The following is a 24466-nucleotide window of genomic DNA, read 5'->3' as shown; positions in this document are numbered from 1 at the left end:
ATTAGTAGGGAATTACTGTAGCTTAAATATCCGGGCGTCACAGTACTCGTCCTCGAGTAGGCAAGTGATAAAAACAGAATTTTTTATGTGGAATGCTGCCTATCATGTCATATCATATTATTTTCTTTATAGCATGGACATTTGGACTTTTATATTTTTCAAAGCAATAGTCTAGTTTTGACATGATAATTTAAATACTCAAGCATATCAACAAGCAACCATGTGTTTCAAAATATCAACGCTAAAATAAGTTATCCCTAGCCCATTATGCTCAGTCATTGATCCATTCATGAAACACACTCGCATATTAGCTACACCCAATACTCAAGTACGATCATATTGCCTCCTAGTTGGTGCTTTTATAAGAAAAGATGGAGACTCAAATTCAAAAATAAAAATTGCATAAAGTAAAAGAAAGGCCCTTCGCAGAGGGAAGTAAGGATTTGTAGAGGTCCGAGAGCTCAAAGCGAAAAACATAGAGATAAAAACATTTTGGGAGGTGTATCCTTCCCACCAACGAAAACGACTTAGAGTTCCCAACACTTTCCATGCTAGATATATCATAGGCGGTTCCCAAACAGAAAATAAAGTTTATTCCTTTTTTCAACCATACTTTCACTTTCCATGGCTAGCCGTATCCACGGTTGCCTTCCATACCAACACTTTCCAACGAATTTATTATTTGACAACATAAAGTAAATTCATTTTTTCATTTCGGGACTGGGCATCCCTAATACCTTTGCCTTACTCTCGTGTAATGACAAGTGAATAAACACTCATCGTGAGAATAACACATCTAGCATGGAAAATATTAGCCACCCCTCACCGCTCCGCGAGCGAAACAAACACACAAAAGAGAAGTTTATTTTGAAAATTAGAGATGGCACATACAAATTTGCTTAGAATGGCAAAAGAATACCACATATAGGTAGATATAGCGGACTTATGTGGCAAAACTGGTTTAAAGGTTTCTGGATGCACAAGTAGTGATCATACTTAGTGCAAAATGAAGGCTAGGAGAAGATTCAGAAGCGACCAACCAAGAAACGAATAATCTCATAAGCGAGCATTAAGCATAATTAACACCGAATAATGCACCACAAGTAGGATATAATTTGATTGCATAACTATTGACTTTTGTGCTTGCATAGGGAATCACAAATCTTAACACCAATATTCTTACTAAAGCATAATTACTCATCAACATAAGTCACATATCACATCATCATATCTCAAAACTATTACTAAAAATCAAGTTTATTTTCTCCAATGATCTTCATGGAAGTTTTTATTATATCCTTCTTGGATATTTATCACTTTGGAACTTTCATATGTTGCTTTTGACAAGCTCGAACAAATATAAGTGAAGATCATGAGCATAATTTTTCTTTCTTTCTCTCAAATTAATTTAAGTGAAGCAAGAGAGAATTTCTTGAAAATTTTACTAACTCTCAAATAAATATGAGTGAAGCAAGAGAGCATTTCTTCAAAAATAATAAAGCACACCGTGCTCAAAAAAGATATAAGTGAAGCACTAGAGCAGGTCCATAGCTCATAAAAATTTAAGTGAAGCATAGAGAGCAATTCTAACAAATCATGACATAATTTTGGCTCTCTCAAATAGGTGTGTCCAGCAAGGAATCAAGATTTAAAACACAAAATAAAACAAGCAAAGACTCACATCATACAAGGCGCTCCAAGCAAAACACATAGTATGTGATGAATAAAAATATAGCTTCGAGTAAAATACCGATGGTCGTTAGAAGAAAGAGGGGATGCCACTCGGGGATGTCGAGTAAACACATAGTTAGTTGCTTGCTCTCTTTTGGATAATAGCTTGGGATGTCGGGGCATCCCCAAGCTTAGGCTCTTTTACTCCTTATTCCTTCATCCATCGTAAGATAACCCAAAACTTGAAAACTTCAATCACACAGAACTCAACAAAACCTTTGTGAGATCCGTTAGTAAAATAAAATAAATCACTACTATAAGTACTGTACCAAACCAATTTATATTTTGTTTTTGCATTATATCTATTGTATTCAAACTTTTCTATGGCAAAAACTCATCAAAGAAAACGATAGAGCCATCAAAACAAGCACACAACGCAGAGAAAACAGAATCTGTCAAAACAGAACAGTCTGTAGCAATCTGACTATTTTGAAAACTTCTGGAACTCCAGAAATTCTGAAAATTAGGACGACCTGAGAAATTTGTATATTAATATACTGAAAAAAGAATTGGCATTTAGCACGCTCTGGTAAAAAATGAGAATTGTTTTCGTGAGAGCAATGATACGTCCATTTTGCATAATGCTTTTATATCGATATTTATTGCATTATGGGCTGTTATTACACATTATGTCACAATACTTATGCCTATTCTCTCTTATTTTACAAGGTTTACATAAGGAGGGAGAATGCTGGCAGCTGGAATTCTGGGCTGGAAAAGGAGCAAATATTAGAGACCTATTCTGCACAACTCCGAAAGTCCTGAAACTCCACGAAAGTTGTTTTTGGAAATAATAAAAAATACTGAGCGGAAGAAATACCAAAGGGGGCCCACACCCTGGCCACGAGGGTGTGGTCGTGCCCTACCTTCCTGGGCGCGCCCCCTGCCTCGTGGGCCCCCTGTTGGCCCTCCGGTGCCCATCTTCTGCTATATGAAGTCTTTCGTCCGAAGAAAAATCATAAGCAAGCTTTCGGGACGAGACTCCGCCGCCACGAGGCGGAACCTTGGCGGAACCAATCTAGGGCTTCAGCAGAGCTATTCTGCCGGGGACACTTCCCTCCGGGAGGGGGAAATCATCGCCATCATCATCACCAACGCTCCTCTCATCGGGGGAGGGCTAATCTCCATCAATATCTTCACCAGCACTATCTCCTCTAAAACCCTAGTTCATCTCTTGTATCCAATTCTTGTCTCCAAGTCCGGGATTGGTACTCGTAGGTTGTTAGTAGTGTTGATTACTCCTTGTAGTTGATGCTAGTTGGTTTATTTGGTGGAAGATCAAATGTTCAGATCCTTTATGCATATTAATACTCCTCTGATTATGAACATGAATATGCTTTGTGAGTAGTTACGTTTGTTCCTGAGGACATGGGAGAAGTCTTGCTATTAGTAGTCATGTGAATTTGGTATTCGTTCGTTATTTTGATGAGATGTATGTTGTCTTTCCTCTAGTGGTGTTATGTGAACGTCGACTACATGACACTTCACCATTATTTGGGCCTAGAGGAAGGCATTGGGAAGTAATAAGTAGATGATGGGTTGCTAGAGTGACAGAAGCTTAAACCCTAGTTTATGCGTTGCTTCGTAAGGGGCTGATTTGGATCCATATGTTTCATGCTATGGTTAGGTTTACCTTAATACTTCTTTTGTAGTTGCGGATGCTTGCAATAGGAGTTAATCCTAAGTGGGATGCTTGTCCAAGTAAGGACAACACCCAAGCACCGGTCCACCCACATATCAAATTATCAAAGTACCGAACGCGAATCATATGAACGTGATGAAAACTAGCTTGACGATAATTCCCATGTGTCCTCGGGAGCGCTTTTCTTCATATAAGAAATTGTCCAGGCTTGTCCTTTGCTACAAAAAGGATTGGGCCACCTTGCTACACCTTATTTACTTTTGTTACTTGTTGCTCGTTACAAATTATCTTATCATAAAACTATCTGTTACCTATAATTTCAGTGCTTGCAGAGAATACCTTGCTGAAAACCGCTTGTCATTTCCTTATGCTCCTCGTTGGGTTCGACACTCTTACTTATTGAAAGGACTACGATAGATCCCCTATACTTGTGGGTCATCAAGACTATTTTCTGGTGCCGTTGCCGGGGAGTGAAGCGCCTTTGGTAAGGAAAAATTTATATAGTGTGCTGAAATTTATTGTCACTTGTTACTATGGAAAGTAATCCTCTGAGGGGCTTGTTCGGGGTATTTTCACCCCGACCAGTAGAGCAAAGAGTTGCTCCTCAACCTACTGGACCTACTGAAAATGAAAATGTCTACTTTGAAATTCCTTCGGGTATGGTAGAAAAACTGCTAGGTAATCCTTTTGCTGGAGATGGAACATTACATCCTGATGAGCACCTAATATATGTGGATGAAGTTTGTGGATTATTTAAGCTTGCAGGTATGCCCGGTTATGTTATCAAGAAGAAGGTCTTCCCTTTATCTTTGAAGGGAGATGCATTGACATGGTATAGGCTATGTGACGATATGGGGTCATGGAACTACAAACGATTGAAGTTGGAATTTCATCAGAAGTTTTATCCTATGCATCTTGTTCACCGTGATCGCAATTATATATATATATATATAATATTTGGCCTCGTGAAGGAGAAAGCATCGCTCAATCTTGGGGGAGGCTTAAATCAATGTTATATTCATGCCCCAATCACGAGCTTTCGAGAGAAATGATTATTCAAAAATTTTATGCTCGGCTTTCTGATAACAATCGCACCATGCTCAATACTTCTTGTGCTGGCTCTTTTATGATGAAGACTATTGAATTCAAATGGGATTTACTGGAAAGAATTAAACGCAACTCTGAAGATTGGGATCTCGACGAAGGTAAGGAGTCAGGTATGACACCTAAGTTTGATTGTGTTAAATCTTTTATGGATACCGATGTTTTTCGTAAATTTAGCACTAAATATGGACTTGACTCTGAGATAGTAGCTTCCTTTTGTGAATATTTTGCTACTCATGTTGATCTCCCTAAGGAGAAGTGGTTTAGATATCATCCTCCCATAGAAGTAAAAGTAGCTGCACCTATTAAAGTTGAAGAAAAGACTATCACTTATAATGATCCTATTGTTCCTACTGTTTATGTTGAGAAACCACCTTTCCCTGTTAGGATAAAAGATCATGCTAAAGCTTCAACTGTGGTTCGTAAAAGCAATATTAGAACTTATACACCTCCTGAGAAAGTTAAAATTGAACCTAATATTGCTATGGCTAAAGATCTCTTGGCTAATGATATTGATGGGCATGTTATTTATTTCTGTAATGAAACTGCTAGAATTGCTAAACCTTGTGCTAAACATAAACATAGACCTGTGGTAGGCATGCCTGTTATTTCTGTTAAAATAGGAGATCATTGTTATCATGGCTTGTGTGATATGGGTGCTAGTGCTAGTGCAATACCTATTGACTTATACAAAGAAATTATGCATGATATTGCACCTGCTGAGTTAGAAGATATTGATGTCACAATTAAGCTTGCCAATAGAGGTACTATATCACCAATTGGAATTGTTAGAGATGTTGAAGTCTTGTGTGGGAAAACTAAATATCCTGCTGATTTTCTTGTTCTTGGTTCCCCACAAGACAGCTTTTGTCCCATTATATTTGGTAGACCCTTCTTGAACATTGTTAATGCTAGGATAGACTGCGAAAAGGATGTTGTTACTATTGGTCTAGGTGATATGTCTCATGAGTTTAATTTCTCTAAATTTCGTAGACAACACCGTGAAGAGGAATTGCCTAGTAAAGATGAAATTATTGGTCTTGCTTCTATTGCCGTGCCTCCTAGTGATCCTTTAGAACAATATTTGCTAGACCATGAAAATGATATGTTTATGAATGAAAGAAGGGAAATAGATGAAGTGTTCTTTAACAGGGTCCTATTCTGAAACACAACTTGCCTGTTGAAATCTTAGGGGATCCTCCTCCACCCAAGGGTGATCCCGTGTTTGAGCTTAAACCATTGCCTGATACTCTTAAATATGCTTACCTTGATGAAAAGAAGATATATCCTGTTATTATTAGTGCTAACCTTTCAGAGAAGGAGGAAGAAAAATTATTGAAAACTCTGAAGAAGCATCATGCTGCTATTGGATATACTCTTGATGATCTTAAGGGCATTATTCCCACTCTATGTCAACACAAAATAAATTTGGAGAAGGATGCCAAACCAGTTATCGATCATCAACGAAGGCTGAATCCTAAAATGAAAGAGGTGGTAAGAAAGGAAATACTAAAGCTCCCTGAGGCAGGTATAATCTATCCCGTTGCTGATAGTCAGTGGGTAAGTCCTGTCCATTGTGTCCCTAAGAAGGGAGGTATTACCGTCGTTCCTAATGATAAAGATGAATTGATTCCGCAAAGAATTATTACAGGTTATAGGATGGTAATTGATTTCCGCAAATTAAATAAAGCTACTAAAAAAGACCATTACCCCTTACCTTTTATTGATCAAATGCTAGAAAGATTATCCAAACATACACATTTTTGCTTTCTAGATGGTTATTCTGGTTTCTCTCAAATACCTGTGTCAGCTGATGATCAAGCTAAGACCACTTTTACTTGTCCTTTCGATACTTTTGCTTATAGACGTATGCCTTTTGGTTTATGTAATGCACCTGCTACCTTTCAAAGATGCATGATGGCTATATTCTCTGACTTTTGTGAAAAGATTTGTGAGGTTTTCATGGATGATTTCTCCGTTTATGGATCCTCTTTTGATGATTGCTTGAGCAACCTTGATCGTGTTTTGCAGTGATGTGAAGAAACTAATCTTGTCTTGAACTGGGAGAAGTGCCACTTTATGGTTAATGAAGGCATTGTCTTGGGGCATAAAATTTCTGAAAGGGGCATTGAAGTTGATAAAGCTAAAGTTGATGCTATTGAAAAGATGCCATGTACCAAGGACATCAAAGGTATAAGAAGTTTCCTTGGTCATGCCGGTTTTTATAGGAGGTTCATTAAGGACTTCTCAAAAATTTCTCGGCCTCTAACTAATTTATTACAAAAAGATATACCGTTTGTCTTTGTGTGTAGAAGCATTTGAAATACTTAAGAAAGCATTGATTTATGCACCTATTGTTCAGCCACCTGATTGGACTTTACCTTTTGAAATTAGGTGTGATGCTAGTGATTATGTTGCAGGTGCTGTTCTAGGGCAAAGATGTCACAGCCCTAGAAATCTACTTGTAATTAGTGGCATTGCATCCATGCATCATTTTCAATTTCAATTAATCTTGAAATGGGGATGTTCAAACCCTAGCATCACTTGAATCAAACTAGGTCCAACTAAAATTTGCATTCAATGAAACCAAAATGTTCTTTATTGATATCTGGTATTTTTGGCAAGGGCTTTGATCCAAACCAAAAATAATGAACATTTTTAAGGAATTATTTTGGGCATTGAATTTAAATCAATATTGTATTTGGATTTGGTTTTATATTCTTAATATATGGAATATAATTTCAGATAACTCTGAAATAATTTATGTGCCTTTCGATAATCCCATTGTGCAATATAAAAATATTCAGAGGAATGTTGTCACTGTTTCTACATTTGTTGGAGTTAAAAATAAACAGTGTCAAAAAGATTAAATAAAGGAAAACAGAACAAAAATTAAAATAGAGCAGAAGCCCACCTGGGCCACTTACCTGGTGCAGCCAGCTGGACGGCCCAGCCCACTGGCCGGAGCGGTTGTCTTCAACCTCTGCCAGTAGGCAGAGGCGTTTCGACGCCTGCGCGCCCGAGGCCTCCACCTCCTCCCTGCTTGCCTCACGCCTCCGAGACTCTCTCCCAGCGCCACGGAGACGGCCACGAACCCCCCTCTCTCCGGAACTCCTCCCCTTCTCTGCTCTCTCTCCCGCGACCACCTGAGCTTAGCCCGTCGCCACCGCTCACTGCCAACGTGTCCACCGAGCTCGCCTGACCTCCCTACCGTATCCCTAGGGTCCGCCACGGCTCTACACGTCGACGAGGAGAACCAAAACAAGCCCGGGAGCCCCTCATCCTCGCCATCGTCCTCGTCCTCGGGAGCCGACATGGCTGTTGACCTGACCCCACATGTCTGTGACCCAGACAGCTCTGTGTCACTGACCAGTGGACCCCACTGGTCAGGTTTGACCTGGACGAGGTCAGTTGACCTGCTGACGTCACCCTGACACAATGCTGACGCAGTATTTGATTTCTGGATCTAAAATAATTCAGAAAATTCCAGAAAATCCTATAAACTTCTAAAAATCATAGAAAATAATCTATAGCTCAGAATGAAACAAATTATATATGAAAAATTATCAGAAAAATGCAATCTATCCATCTGTATGATCTTGATGCATGTCAAACTAAGTTATACCTGCTGTTTAGGTGAAAACATGATAATGACATTATATATGCTAAATGTGGAGTTTGCATATGAACCCTTAGTTCATATGGACTTCATTTAAATTGTTGCTAGATACATTAGTGTAAATCATAACATTCTTGACATATCATGACCATGCATCATATTGTCACATTGCATTGATTGTGTCCTTCTCTGTTTGCCGGTAACCGTCCCCTCTCAGTAGCCGATGCTCCGATGACGTGATCGATGACACCGATGAAGAACTATAATATCTTCAGAAGTGCCAGGCAAGCAAAACCCCCTTGTCCATTCCGATACAAACCCACTCTCTCGCTCCTGCTCTCTTTTACTGCATTAGGACAACAACGATTCATCTGTTACTTGCTCCGGTAGTTGAACCCCTTATCCTCTGCATGACCTGTCTTTGCCATAGTAAATAGATGAAACCCACTAGCACGAGTAGGAGTTGTTTGAGCCCTGATGTGCCTACTCATTCATGCTTGTTTGTCATGCCTGCTATTGCTTAGAGTTGTGTCAGGTCTGATTCATCGGGGATGAGTTGGAATGGTCATGAACATGTCCTACTGTGTGTGAGCTAAGTGTGTGAACACGATTTGGTAAAGGTAGCGGTGAGAGGCCATGTAGGAGTACATGGTGGGTTGTCTCATTGCAGCCGTCCTCAGGAACTGAGTTCTGTGTCTGTGATCCATGAAACAGTTACTACCACGCATTGGGCCCGAAACCAATGGACCCCCTCGGCTTCTTAATCACCCTTGTCCTCTGTCCAGGAGTTGCAAGTAGTTTCTGGTGTTTGTAGTATGCTAGAGGCCGTGGACAGCGCTGACCCGAGGGGTGGGCTGTGATGCGGTAGGCATGTGGCACGGTGTACCGGGCGCCCGTTTGGTGTCTCGGGAACCCTGCACACATCGTTCGGGGCCGTATGTGGAAACCTCGGCCGGACTCCCTGCAGATGGAACCTGAATAGGCGATAAACCTGGATTAGAGACTTGAGTGTTTAAGTAGGCTATGGCCGACACCCTCGCTGGGCTTTCACTTGAAGGCTGCCGAGTACATGCTGTGTAAACGACGGTAAGTGGTGAGAGCGTGTGTGACGAAGTACACCCCTGCAGGGTTAACATCATCTATTCGAATAGCCGTGTCCGCGGTAAAGGACTTCTGGGTTGCCTATAACAGTTCATAGACAAGTGAAAGTGGATACTCTAAAATGCGCAAGATAAGGGTGCGTGCTATGGATGGCGTTCTCGTAGGGAGACGGGAGCGGATCCATAGTGGAGTATTGATATGGTGAATATGTGGACTCGTGTGCGCCACCTCAAAAGAGTTACTTGCAGTCGTAGCTAGGATAGCCACCGAGTCAAAGCTGGCTTGCTGCGGTTAAACTCCACCACCCCCTTTGTTGATACCGATGCATATGTAGATAGTTTTGATGTAAGTCTTGCTGGGTACATTTGTACTCACATTTGCTTATTTTATGTTTTGCAAAGAGATGTCAGTCTCGCTAGTAGTTCCGTGTGGACTTCGACGTTTAGCTTGATACCTCAGCTACGATCTTGTGCCCTCGGCAGGATCTAGTAAATAGTCAGGCTTCTCAGCCTTTTTCATTTGTAGATGTCTATACTCAGACATGTTAAGCTTCCGCATGTGTTTGACTTGTATGCTCTGAATGTTGGGTCATGAGACCTATGTTTGTAATATCTCGCTCCTCGGAGCCTAATGAATAAGTACTTGAGTCGTAGAGTTATGTTGTGATGCCATGTTGTATTTACACATATCGAGCATATTGTGTGTATGATTGAAATGCTTGGTATGTGTGGGATCCGACAACCTAGTTGTTTATCCTTGGTAGCCTCTCTTATGGGGAAATGTAGTCTTGTGCTTCCATGAGCCATAGTAGTCCGCTACAGCCCGGTTCACCGGAGTCCTGCTAGCCCATCACTACTGCTCCGGAACACTTGACTGGCCGGCATGTGTTTCACTTCGTTCCTGTGTCTGTCCCTTCGGGGAAATGTCACGCGGTGACATCCGAAGTCCTGCCTAGCCTGCTACAGCCCGGGTTCCCGGAGTCCTGTTAGCCCAGTGCTACAGCCCGGATTCGCACGCTGCTGACCGACATGCTCGATGTTGATTCATGTATGCCTGTCCCCGTAAGTTAGTGCCACTTTGGGTTCACGACTAGCCATGTCGGCCCGGGTTCTCTGTCATATGGATGCTAGCGCCATTATCATATACATGAGCCAAAAGGCGCAAACGGTCCCGGGCCATGGTAAGGCGACACCCGTGGGAATACCGTGCGTGAGGCCGCAAAGTGATATGAGGTGTTACAGGCTAGATCGGTGTGACTTAGAATCGGGGTCCTGACAGCGTTGGTATCAGAGCCTGACTGCCTGTAGGATTACCAAGCCAAACTGGTCGAAGTTGTGTCTAGAAGTGATTTAGTTATATAAGGGAATTGATTGTGGGAGGGAACGTAAGGCTCTTTTTACTCCTGAGACCTTATGGCCTTCTGATCTGAGTCAGCCTCTTCTTTTCTACGGGGATTAAGAACTAGGCTTCTCATCTTTCTATCAGGATCACGTGTTACTAATCCGTAGACTCGTAGGATTGTTGGTCTAAAGCCTCAGTTCAGTTTCTACCACTACAGTGTGTTGTTAGTTGGACTTGGAACCTTGATATGATGTTGTTGAGTGGTTATGCCACCATTTTGCAGGATGTCTCAATTCTTTTTGAGCATTTACAGCCGTTATGTTGTCCGAGTCATCCTAGGTTTCTAAACAGTCTGAAGCATTTGCAAATTCCTTCTTTCCGTTTCCGATGTTCCTTTGGGCCAGATTAACCACACTAATCGGTGAGTTGAGGTACTCTATTGCCTCGACATATATGTTGGAGCTATTATTATGACCCTAGGTGTTTTAGAGAACCACTCGGTAATCTAGCAATGCTTTGTATCCCCAGTGTGATGATTCTGGCCATCATTCCTGAAAGCATCCCGTGATGCCACTTAGTTAGTAGGCATTCTATTTCTGGGTTCTTGAGCCCAAGATTCACTCCACTTACCTACTGTTGATAGTGTTTGCTCGTTCCTTTAGGATATTAGTAACCTTTGTGATAGTCTTCGAGGTCCGTGGTATATCTTTCTTCCAAATACCATGAACCATTCTTGGCAGGAGTTCTTTTGAACCAAAAGATCACAACCAGGGCGCCCTTGAGGAGTACTCCATTCATATTGTGACTCTGCCAGTCCTACCTTTCTGCATGGGTTATCTAGAAGAAACTTGTTGAACTTGGTTCGACATACTAATCTATGCATCCACAACTCAGAAAGTTATATGTTCCTTTGAGTTGTCCCTCTTCAGTCGTATTCCGACCTTCGTCTATCAATTGATAGTCAGGACTAGTTGTGCATTCGTGTTATCAATGCCTATTATTCTTGTGGTCCATCAAGCCATTCTATTCCGGAATGACTAGGAGAAACAAACTCCAGTACCTTATCCATTTCTTGGATTGGTCAAAGTAGTTGTATTCCGCAGATCAAAATGCCAATCCAGCTTTTGTTCTGTTCTACCTCGGAGTATTACCCCCTTTATGTCAGAATTGTCATGAGAATTGCACCATCTCTCACGAATTCTTAACGCAGTGATACTTCTCGCCATCATTGCTCATTCCTCAGTTCCGGGTTGTCACAACCGGAATGCCGACAGGTGAACTATGATGTGTGAAATCTATACTCCTAGCAACTCCGTTGCTTGGTAGTTAAAGGGCAATAATTTCATCCTTAGCGTGTTGGTTACTGAATCACATCCTAAGGTTGATCGTGCTACCCAGTCCTTATTCCTGGTGCACTTTTCGATCAATGAGTTAGGATAGTGTCAGTCCTTGCTTATTCGGTCATATCGTCTTGCTCTGAAAAGCAAGATCGTTCTCGAGCTTAGTAACATATCGGTGGTTCGTGATGTTCCAAATATCTTCTCGGATGTATTACCAGGTTGTCACCTGACCGCTATGTTGAGTTCGTGATCATGTTAGTTTTCCTCCAAACCACCCATTCTCCAAGAATTTGTGTTGGATACCCCTGAGCTAGTTGGTCAAGCTAAACAAAAACTTGGAGAGTTGGAAGATAAAAACTTGTCTAACTTAGTTCATTTCCAAAGGGATATCTTGTGTTGTGTGTTGTAGAAAGAAGATTCTTCATCGATTGGTCCTCGTGATCAATTAATGGACCTATCATCTTAACCAAACTTTGACTTGAGTATGGGGTATCATCAAATCAAATCAGAACCAACGATGTTAGTAATGTTGTCTTACTCGTGGTTGATTCCTCGAGCATACACCATTACATCTTTTGGTCTGACCAATGCTATCACCGTGTTCACTTAATTGTGGAATTCCATCTATATGGAAGCCTGGATGGTTTGTTGTTGAGCCCATCGACAACATCCTTATCTCCTCCATGATTTGGTTGAACATCTAAGTTAGCGTTGGAAACTTTTGAAAGCATCTTCCTCGTGTTAGCTCATGAAGCATATGTTTGGATGAAAGTAGTGACTTCCTCTAATTCACGTGCATCTGATGCAAGTTGCCGTCGTGGATTTGAGAAAGTCAATGTTGCTTCTTTTGGAATCATCCCAAAATCGGTCATGCATACGTGCGAAGTATTCTGTGGTTCGGAGACTTGCAACCTTCGTTCTATATGTGTTCCTAGCACACCAAGCCACTGATTGATTTGTTCAAGGAAAAGGAGTTGTTGTGCAAATCGTAGGTCATGCACAAGACTTCGTTACCCTAGATGATGGTTCCCCACCTGAACTCGGTAGTGTTTTATCATAAGACTACTATGTGGTCATGCTTGTCTGGGACAGCGTGTTCACATGTGTTTAGCAGAACCAGCTCATGTTTTGGAGCTTGCTATCTTAGTTCATTCCTCGAGAATCTCACAACGCCATCTCGTCGAATTGTGTTGCAAACTTTCTTTTCAAACATGCTGAGTCTGAAGTATCCTATCACCAATCGGATCTGAATCTCAGGCAGATATGATGGTTGGAACATTCCCAACGGTTGCATTTTGTTCCCAGCTTGCACCCCATCGTGCCAATTTTCCATGGGCTGCCCTTCTCAGCAGTTGCTGTCCAGATCCATCTTCAAAGGTGGACTTACCATGAGTCCCATTCATTTCCGATGATAAGCAAAAATCATTCCTTACGTTGTCTTCAACAAGGTAGTCCACATCATCCATTTTAATCCGGATATGCCATTCCTTTGGACTCCGCCAAACGATCGATTGTGATTGCCTTAGGCTGGTATAAAGAGTTTCAATGATCTTTGTATCAAAAGTAATTCTTTTTGCCACTTAAGGGAAGAATTCTACGAGTCACCTTTCCTAAGGTGCCCCGTTGTGGAATCATGGCAGTTAACTCCTCGATACGTCGTGATCGAGCATGGATTTGTTGCCTACCTAGTGGATCTTCGTCATCTGTTACACCCCATCGCCCCCTAATTGTATGTTTCGTGTCTCAGCTCAAGAGATGTTTTATATCTCACCACAAGAGTTGATCTTGAGTTGCCCGATCTTCGAGAAGATCGATTCCTGTAGAGTTCCTATCCGTAGTCATCGTGTTGGCTGAAGATCTTGAAAGCAAGGATGTCAAGTTCAAGATGATGCAATGGATCAACATCTTCGAGAAAGGCAGTTGGATCGAGAAGTTTCTGATAGTTTTGTGACCCCCTTTCTTCTTACTTCACGTCTTGAATCTCGGGGCGAGAATCTTGTTTAGTGGGGGTGAGTTGTCACAGCCCTAGAAATCTGCTTGTAATTAGTGGCATTGGATCCATGCATCATTTTCAATTTCAATTAATCTTGAAATGGGGATGTTCAAACCCTAGCATCACTTGAATCAAACTAGGTCCAACTAAAATTTGCATTCAATGAAACCAAAATGTTCTGTATTGATATCTGGTATTTTTGGCAAGGGCTTTGATCCAAACCAAAAATAATGAACATTTTTAAGGAATTATTTTGGGCATTGAATTTAAATCAATATTGTATTTGGATTTGGTTTTATATTCTTAATATATGGAATATAATTTCAGATAACTCTGAAATAATTTATGTGCCTTTGGATAATCCCATTGTGCAATATAAAAATATTCAGAGGAATGTTGTCACTGTTTTTACATTTGTTGGAGTTTTAAAAAAACAATGTCAAAAAGATTAAATAAAGGAAAATAGAACAAAAATTAAAATAGAGCAGAAACCCACCTGGGCCACTTACCTGGTGCAGCCAGCTGGACGGCCCAGCCCACTGGCCGGAGCGGTTGTCTTCAACCTCTGCCAGTAGGCAGAGGCGTTTCGACGCCTGCGCGCCCGAGGCCTCCACCTCCTCCCTGCCTGCCTCACGCCTCCGAGACTCTCTCCCAGCGCCACGGAGATGGCCACGACCCCCCCCCTCTCTCTGGAACTCCTCCCATTCTCTGCTCTCTCTCCCGCGACCACCTGAGCTTAGCCCGTCGCCGCCGCTCACTGCCAACGCGCCCACCGAGCTCGCCTGACCTCCCTACCGTATCCCTAGGGTCCGTCGCGGCTCTGCACGTCGACGAGGAGAACCGAAACAAGCCCGGGAGCCCCTCATCCTCGCCATCGCCGTCGTCCTCGTCCTCGGGAGCCGACCACCGCCGTCGTCGATTCGCTAGCCACAGGACATCCCCGAGCAAGCCGAGCCCCTCTTCGTGATCACTGTGAGCTTCGCCGTCGTTTCCCCTTAACCCCGCGGCCTAGCGCTTGTTGTAGCCATCGCCGGCCGCCGCCTAGCTCGCTGCTGCCGTCACCACAGACCACCCCAGCCCCCTCTGCTTGCTCCATAAGATGCGCCGCACCGCCAGCTCGCCGTAGTCGCAAACTACGCGTGAAGCGGTGATCTATAGCGCCGTGCCGAGCAACTCCGGCGAGTCCCCGTCGTTGCTATGGTCGCCGGCGTCAACTGCTGACGTGGCGCCGGTTTAATTAGCACTAATGACCATACTAAACACCACTAGAGCCACTGCCATGTGGGCCCAAGTGCCTATTTATGTTAATTTAATTTCTGTTTAGATTAGTTTATAATCCAACGGGACCCACACGTCAGAGCTGAACGTGCTGACGTGGCTGTTGACCTGACCCCACATGTCTGTGACCCAGACAACTCTGTGTCACTGACCAGTGGACCCCACTGGTCAGGTTTGACCTGGACGAGGTCAGTTGACCTGCTGACGTCACCCTGACACAATGCTGACGCAGTATTTGATTTCTGGATCTAAAATAATTCAGAAAATTCCAGAAAATCCAATAAACTTCTAAAAATCATAGAAAATAATCTATAGCTTAGAATGAAACAAATTATATATGAAAAATTATCAGAAAAATGCAATCTATAAATCTGTATGATCTTGATGCATGTCAAACTAAGTTATACCTGCTGTTTAGGTGAAAACATGATAATGACATTATATATGCTAAATGTGGAGTTTGCATATGAACCCTTAGTTCATATGGACTTCATTTAAATTGTTGCTAGATACATTAGTGTAAATCATAACATTCTTGACATATCATGACCATGCATCATATTGTCACATTGCATTGATTGTGTCCTTCTCTGTTTGCCGGTAACCATCCCCTCTCAGTAGCCGATGCTCCGATGACGTGATCGATGACACCGATGAAGAACTATAATATCTTCAGAAGTGCCAGGCAAGCAAAACCCCCTTGTCCATTCCGATACAAACCCACTCTCTCGCTCCTGCTCTCTTTTGCTGCATTAGGACAACAACGATTCATCTGTTACTTGCTGCGGTAGTTGAACCCCTGATCCTCTGCATGACCTGTCATTGCCACAGTAAATAGATGAAACCCACTAGCATGAGTAGGAGTTATTTGAGCCCTGATGTGCCTACTCATTCATGCTTGTTTGTCATGCCTGCTATTGCTTAGAGTTGTGTCAGGTCTGATTCATTGGGGATGAGTTGGAATGGTGATGAACATGTCCTACTATGTGTGAGCTAAGTGTGTGAACACGATTTGGTAAAGGTAGCGGTGAGAGGCCATGTAGGAGTACATGGTGGGTTGTCTCATTGCAGCCGTCCTCAGGAACTGAGTTCTGTGCCTGTGATCCATGAAACAGTTACTACCACGCATTGGGCCCGAAACCAATGGACCCCCTCGGCTTCTTAATCACCCTTGTCCTTTATCCAGGAGTTGCAAGTAGTTTCTGGTGTTTGTAGTATGCTGGAGGCCGTGGACAGCGCTGACCTGAGGGGTGGGCTGTGATGCGGTAGGCATGTGGCACGGTGTACCGGGCACCCGTTTGGTGTCTCGGGAACCCTGCACACATCGTTCGGGGCCGTATGTGGAAACCTTGGCCGGACTCCCTGCGGATGGAACCTGAATAGGCGATAAACCTGGATTAGAGACTTGAGTGTTTAGGTAGGCCGTGGCCGACACCCTCGCTGGGCTTCCGCTTGAAGGTTGCCGAGTACATGCTGTGTAAACGACGGTAAGTGGTGAGAGCGTGTGTGACGAAGTACACCCCTGCAGGGTTAACATCATCTATTCGAATAGCCGTGTCCGCGGTAAAGGACTTCTGGGTTGCCTATAACTGTTCATAGACAAGTGAAAGTGGATACTCTAAAATGCGCAAGATAAGCGTGCGTGCTATGGATGGCGTTCTCGTAGGGAGACGAGAGCGGATCCATAGTGGAGTATTGATATGGTGAATATGTGGACTCGTGTGCGCCACCTCAAAAGAGTTACTTGCAGTCGTAGCTAGGATAGCCACCGAGTCAAAGCTGGCTTGCTGCGGTTAAACTCCACCACCCCCTTTGTTGATACCGATGCATATGTAGATAGTTCTGATGTAAGTCTTGCTAGGTACATTTGTACTCATGTTTGCTTATTTTATGTTTTGCAGAGAGACGTCAGTCTCGCTAGTAGTTCTGTGTGGACTTCGACGTTTAGCTTGATACCTCAGCTACGATCTTGTGCCCTCGGCAGGATCTAGTAAATAGTCAGGCTTCTCAGCCTTTTTCATTTGTAGATGTCTGTACTCAGACATGTTAAGCTTCCGCATGTGTTTGACTTGTATGCTCTGAATGTTGGGTCATGAGACCTATGTTTGTAATATCTCGCTCCTCGGAGCCTATTGAATAAGTACTTGAGTCGTAGAGTTATGTTGTGATGCCATGTTGTATTTACACATATCGAGCATATTGTGTGTATGATTGAAATGCTTGGTATGTGTGGGATCCGACAACCTAGTTGTTTATCCTTGGTAGCCTCTCTTATGGGGAAATGTAGTCTTGTGCTTCCATGAGCCATAGTAGTCCGCTACAGCCCGGTTCACCGGAGTCCTGCTAGCCCAGCACTACTGCTCCGGAACACTTGACTGGCCGGCATGTGTTTCACTTCGTTCCTGTGTCTGTCCCTTCGGGGAAATGTCACGCAGTGACATCCGGAGTCCTGCCTAGCCTGCTACAGCCCGGGTTCCCGGAGTCCTGTTAGCCCAGTGCTACAGCCCGGATTCGCACGCTGCTGACCAACATGCTCGATGTTGATTCATGTATGCCTGTCCCCGTAAGTTAGTGCCACTTTGGGTTCACGACTAGCCATGTCGGCCCGGGTTCTCTGTCATATGGATGCTAGCGACATTATCATATACGTGAGCCAAAAGGTGCAAACGGTCCCGGGCCATGGTAAGGCGACACCCGTGGGAATACCGTGCGTGAGGCCGCAAAGTGATATGAGGTGTTACAGGCTAGATCGGTGTGACTTAGAATCAGGGTCCTGACAAAAGAGTTGATAAGAAATTAAATGTTATTCAATATACTAGTAAAACTCTAGACAATGCCCAGAGAAATTATGCTACTACTGAAAAAGAATTCTTAGCAGTTGTATTTGCTTGTGATAAGTTCAAACCTTATATTGTTGATTCTAAAGTAACTATTCACATGGATCATGCTGCTATTAAATATCTTATGGAAAAGAAAGATGCTAAACCTAGACTTATTAGATGGGTTCTCTTGCTACAAGAATTTGTTTTGCATATTATTGATAGAAAGGGAGCTGAGAACCCCGTTGCAGACAACTTGTCTAGGTTAGAAAATGTTCTGGATAACCCACTACCTATTAATGATAGCTTTCCTGATGAACAATTAAATGTCATAAATGCTTCTCATACTGCTCCATGGTATGCTGATTATGTTAATTACATTGTTGCTAAATTTATACCACCTAGTTTCACATACCAGCAAAAGAAAAAGTTTTCCTATGATTTGAGGCATTACTTTTGGGATGACCCACATCTTTATAAAGAAGGAGTAGATGGTGTTATTAGACGTTGTGTACCTGAGCATTAACAGGAACAGATCCTACGCAAGTGTCACTCCGAGGCTTATGGAGGACACCACGCTGGAGACAGAACTGCACATAAGGTATTGCAATCCGATTTTTATTGGCCTACTCTCTTCAAGGATGCCCGTAAGTTTGCCTTATATTCTGATGAATGTCAAAGAATTGGTAATATTAGTAGACGTCAAGAAATGCCTATGAATTATTCACTTGTTATTGAACCATTTGATGTTTGGGGCTTTGATTATATGGGACCGTTTCCTGCCTCTAATGGGTACACTCATATTTTAGTTGCTGTTGATTACGTTACTAAGTGGGTAGAAGCTATTCCAACTAGTAGTGCTGATCATAACACTTCTATTAAGATGCTTAAAGAAGTTATTTTTCCGAGGTTTGGAGTCCCTAGATATTTAATGACTGATGGTGGTTCGCATTTTATTCATGGTGCTTTCCGTAAAATGCTTGCTAAGTATGATGTTAATCATAGAATTGCATCTCATCATCACCCACATTCTAGCAGTCAAGTAGAATTGAGTAATAGAGAACTCAAATTAATTTTGCAAAAGACTGTTAATAGATCTAAAAAGAATTAGTCCAAGAAACTTGATGACGCATTATGGGCTTATAGAACTGCATATAAAAATCCTATGGGAATGTCTCCGTATAAAATGGTTTATGGAAAAGCATGTCACTTACCTCTCGAACTAGAACATAAGGCTCATTGCGCTATTAAAGAGCTCAATTATGATTTCAAACTTGCTGGAGAGAAGAGGTTATTTGACATTAGCTCACTTGATGAATGGAGAACCCAAGCCTATGAAAATGCCAAATTGTTTAAAGAAAAAGTTAAAAGATAGCATGATAAAAGAATACAAAAGCGTGAGTTTAATGTAGGTGATTATGTATTATTATACAACTCTCGTTTAAGATTTTTTGCAGGAAAACTTCTCTCTAAATGGGAAGGTCCTTACGTTATCGAGGAGGTCTATTGTTCAGGTGCCATAAAAATCAACAACTTCGAAGGCACAAATCCGAAGGTGGTGAACGGTCAAATAATCAAACATTATATCTCAGGTAATCCTATAAATGTTGAAACCAATGTTATTAAAACCATAACCCCGGAGGAATACATAAGGGACACCTTCCGGAACATTTCAGATCCCGAAAAGGAATAGGTATGTGGTACGGTAAGTAAACCGACTCCAAAATAGTTCTAATGGCAATTTTTCTCTGTTTTGGAATATTTAGAAAAATAAGAAGCAGTCCGGGAAGGACATGAGGCCTCCATGAGGGTGGAGGGCGCGCCCTACCCCGTGGGCACGCCCCCTGCCTCGTGGGCACCTCGTGCGCTCTCCGGACTCTGTTTTCTTGCATGATACGTATTTTGGTCAGCAAAAATTCATTATATAATCTCCCGAAGGTTTTGACTCATGTATCACGCAAATACCCTCTGTTTTCGTTTCAAGCTATTTTTCTGACAGATCTAGATCATCATGGCGTCTCCAAGCGCCCCCAAGGACAAGTTCTTTGAGAAGGTCATCAACCCTTACCTCGCGGAGGTGCTGCGACACCCTTAAACCATTGAGATGTGTGATGGGTTGCTGCACATCCGTGATGTTGAGGGACCAAAGGGGACCGGAAGCGTGGAGACGAGGCTCGAAGCATTGGAGCAACAAGTTTTCAAGTGCCAGGGGATGGTGGAACGTGGACTCAATTCCAACCACATGATGATCGCGGAGTTCATCAACAACCACAAGCTGGATGCCAAGAACATTGGGGAGACCATCTTCAAGCTTCATCAGAAGATCGAACACCTCCAAGCCCAAATCTATGACCTGCAAAACCAAAACTGTGAGTATGAATATAGATTCAAGAGGATGAGTTTGGCTGCAGATTTGAGGATCCTGGAGACTCGATCATCCTTCTATGATGGTGAGCCTATGCCTTGGAAGATGGACGACAAGCCCACATCATCGATAGCTCCACCACCTTCCTCACCAACAAGGGAGATATAATCATATGGGTATGGGCACTTCCCTTGGCAACTGCCAAGCTTGGGGGAGGTGCCCCGGTATCGTATCACCATCACATCTCTATCTTTACTGTTTTTCTTAGTTCGATCCTTTTAGTAATATCTTGATCTTGTAGAATAAAGTTTTTAGTATGATCTAGTTTTGAGTTTTGCTTTATGATCCCTCTATGTAGTCGAGTCCGTGAGCTATATAATAAAGATTAGTGTTGAGTCAAGGGCTTGATTATCTTGCTATGATCTTGAGTGAATAAAAGAAAAGAGAAAAGAATAAAAAGAAACAAAGAGATCATATTGATCTTATGGAGAGTAATGACTTCACATAGAAAGAGTATGATGATTAAAAGTTGTTGAGAGTTGACAAACATCGCTTTGGTCATCGTTGCAATTAATAGGAAGTAATAAAGAGAGAGAGGTTTCACATATAAATATACTATCTTGGACATCTTTTATGATTGGGAGCACTCATTAAAATATGACATGCTAAAGAGTTGATGTTGGACAAGGAAGACAACGTAATGGGTTATGTTTTCTTATATCTGAGATAAAGTATATTTTCATGGATCATCCAACATGTTGAGCTTGCCTTTCCCCCTCATGCTAGCCAAATTCTTTGCACCAATTAGAGATACTACTTGTGCTTCCAAATACCCTTAAACCAGTTTTGCCATGAGAGTCCACCATATCTACCTATGGATTGAGTAAGATCCTTCAAGTAAGTTGTCATCGGTGCAAGCAATAAAAATTGCTCTCTAAATATGTATGATTGATTGGTGTGGAGGAAATAAGCTTTATACGATCTTGTGATGTGGAAGAAATAAAAGCGACGGACTGCATAATAAAGGTTCATATCACAAGTGGCAATATAAAGTGACGTTCTTTCGCATTAAGATTTTGTGCATCCAACCCTTAAAGCGCATGGCAACCTCTGCTTCCCTCTGCGAAGGGCCTGTCTTTTATTATTATCTTCTACCTTATGCAAGAGTCATGGTGATCTTCACCTTTCCTTTTTACATTTTATCCTTTGCCAAGCACAGGATGTTGGAAAGATCCTGATATATATATCTAATTGGATGTAGGTTAGCATGAACTGTTATTGTTGACATTACCCTTGAGGTAAGAGGTTGGGAGGCGAAACTATAAGCCCCTATCTTTCTCTGTGTCCGATTAAAACTCCGTAACCACAAGTATTGCGTGAGTGTTAGCAATTGTGAAAGATTAAATGATAGTTGAGTATGTGGACTTGCTAAAAATCTCCAACATAGACTCTTTCTGATGTTATGATAAATTGCAATTGCTTCAATGACTGAGATTATAGTTTGTTAGTTCTCAATAAAGTTTCTGGTTCATACTTTGCATTGTGCATAGATTATTACTTGAGCATAAGAAATCATATAACAATATCCATATATGTTGCTGTTATAAGATTAACCATGATGCCCTCATGTCCGTATTTTATTTTATCGACACCTCTACTCTAAACATGTGGACATATTTATCGATATCGGCTTCCGCTTGAGGACAAGCGAGGTCTAAGCTTGGGGGAGTTGATACGTCCATTTTGCATCATGCTTTTATATCGATATTTATTGCATTATGGGCTGTTATTACACATTATGTCACAATACTTATGCCTATTCTCTCTTATTTTACAAGGTTTACATAAGGAGGGAGAATGCCGGCAGCTGGAATTCTGGGCTGGAAAAGGAGCAAATATTAGAGACCTATTCTGCACAACTCCAAAAGTCCTGAAACTCCACGAAAGTTGTTTTTGGAAATAATAAAAAACACTGAGCGGAAGAAATACCAAAGGGGGCCCACACCCTGGCCACGAGGGTGGGGGCGCGCCCTACCCCCCTGGGCGCGCCCCCTGCCTCGTGGGCCCCCTGTTGGCCCTTCGGTGCCCATCTTCTGCTATATGAAGTCTTTCGTCCGAAGAAAAATCATAAGCAAGCTTTCGGGACGAGACTCCGCTGCCAGGAGGCGGAACCTTGGCGGAACCAATCTGGGGCTCCGGTAGAGCTGTTCTGCCGGGGACACTTCCCTCCGGGAGGGGGAAATCATCGCCATCGTCATCACCAACGCTGCTCTCATCAGGGGAGGGCTAATCTCCATCAACATCTTCACCAGCACCATCTCCTCTCAAACCCTAGTTCATCTCTTGTCTCCAAGTCCGGGATTGGTACCTGTAGGTTGCTATTAGTGTTGTTTACTCCTGGTAGTTGATGCTAGTTGGTCTATTTGGTGGAAGATCATATGTTCAGATCCTTTATGCATATTAATACTCCTCTGATTATGAACATGAATATGCTTTGTGAGTAGTTACGTTTGTTCCTGAGGACATGGGAGAAGTCTTGCTATTAGTAGTCATGTGAATTTGGTATTCGTTCAATATTTTGATGAGATGTATGTTGTCTTTCCTCTAGTGTTGTTATGTGAACGTCGACTACATGACACTTCACCATTATTTGGGCCTAGAGGAAGGCATTGGGAAGTAATAAGTAGATGATAGGTTGCTAGAGTGACAGAAGCTTAAACCCTAGTTTATGCGTTGCTTCGTAAGGGGCTGATTTGGATCCATATGTTTCATGCTATGGTTAGGTTTACCTTAATACTTCTTTTGTAGTTGCGGATGCTTGCAATAGGAGTTAATCATAAGTGGGATGCTTGTCCAAGTAAGGACAGCACCCAAGCACCGGTCCACCCACATATCAAATTATCAAAGTACCGAACGCGAATCATATGAACGTGATGAAAACTATCTTGACGATAATTCCCATGTGTCCTCGGGAGCGCTTTTCTTCATATAAGAAATTGCCCAGGCTTGTCCTTTGCTACAAAAAGGATTGGGCCACCTTGCTGCACCTTATTTACTTTTGTTACTTGTTGCTCGTTACAAATTATCTTATCACAAAACTATCTGTTACCTATAATTTCAGTGCTTGCAGAGAATACCTTGCTGAAAACCACCTGTCATTTCCTTCTGCTCCTCGTTGGGTTCGACACTCTTACTTATCAAAAGGACTATGATAGATCCCCTATACTTGTGGGTCATCAAGCAAATGTTTCTGTTTTTCAGCAAGATCAAACAACTATCACCCAAGAAGATCCTAAAGGCTTTACTTGGCACAAACACTAATTAAAACACAAAAAACACAATCATAACAGTAGCATAATTGTGCAAACACTCAAGAACAGAAAGCAAAAAGAAAAAATAAATTTTATTCATTGGGTTGCCTCCCAACAAGCGCTATAGTTTTACGCCCTTAGCTAGGCATAAAGCAAGGATCTAAGTTTTGTTATCTTTGTTTCGAGATCCATAAGATGCCCTCATAATTGATTCATATGGTGGCCTAATTCTTGTTCTATGGAAGTGTTCCATACCCTTCCTTGAAGGAAATTGGACTTAATATTGCCTTCTTTCATATCAATCACGACACCTATAGTGCGTAAAAAGGGTCTACCAAGAATAATTGGACAAGGCTGATTGCAATCAATATCAAGAATAATAAAATCTATGGGCACATAATTCCTATTTGGAAGAATAAGAACATCATTAATTCTTCCCATAGGCTTTTTAATAGTAGAATCCACCAAGTGCATATTTAAAGAACATTCTTCAAGATCGGTAAGACCAAGCACATCACATAAAGATTTCGGAATTTTAGAAACACTAGCACCCAAGTCACACAAAGCAAAACACTCATAATTTTTAATCTTGACTTTGATAGTAGGTTCCCATTAATCATGCAATTTTCTAGGAATTGTAACTTCTAATTCCAATTTTTCTTCAAAAGCTTTCATCATAGCATCAACAATATGTTTAGTAAAAGCTTTATTTTTTCCAAAAGCATGGGGTGAATTTATCATTGATTGAAACAAAGAAATACAATCAATCAAAGAGCAACTATCATAATTATAGTCTTTCTAATCCTAAAGAGTGGGCACATC

Source organism: Triticum aestivum, chromosome 6D (genome assembly GCF_018294505.1).
Source record: "Triticum aestivum cultivar Chinese Spring chromosome 6D, IWGSC CS RefSeq v2.1, whole genome shotgun sequence".
Lineage (NCBI taxonomy): Eukaryota > Viridiplantae > Streptophyta > Magnoliopsida > Poales > Poaceae > Triticum > Triticum aestivum.
This window is presented reverse-complemented; position numbering follows the sequence as displayed.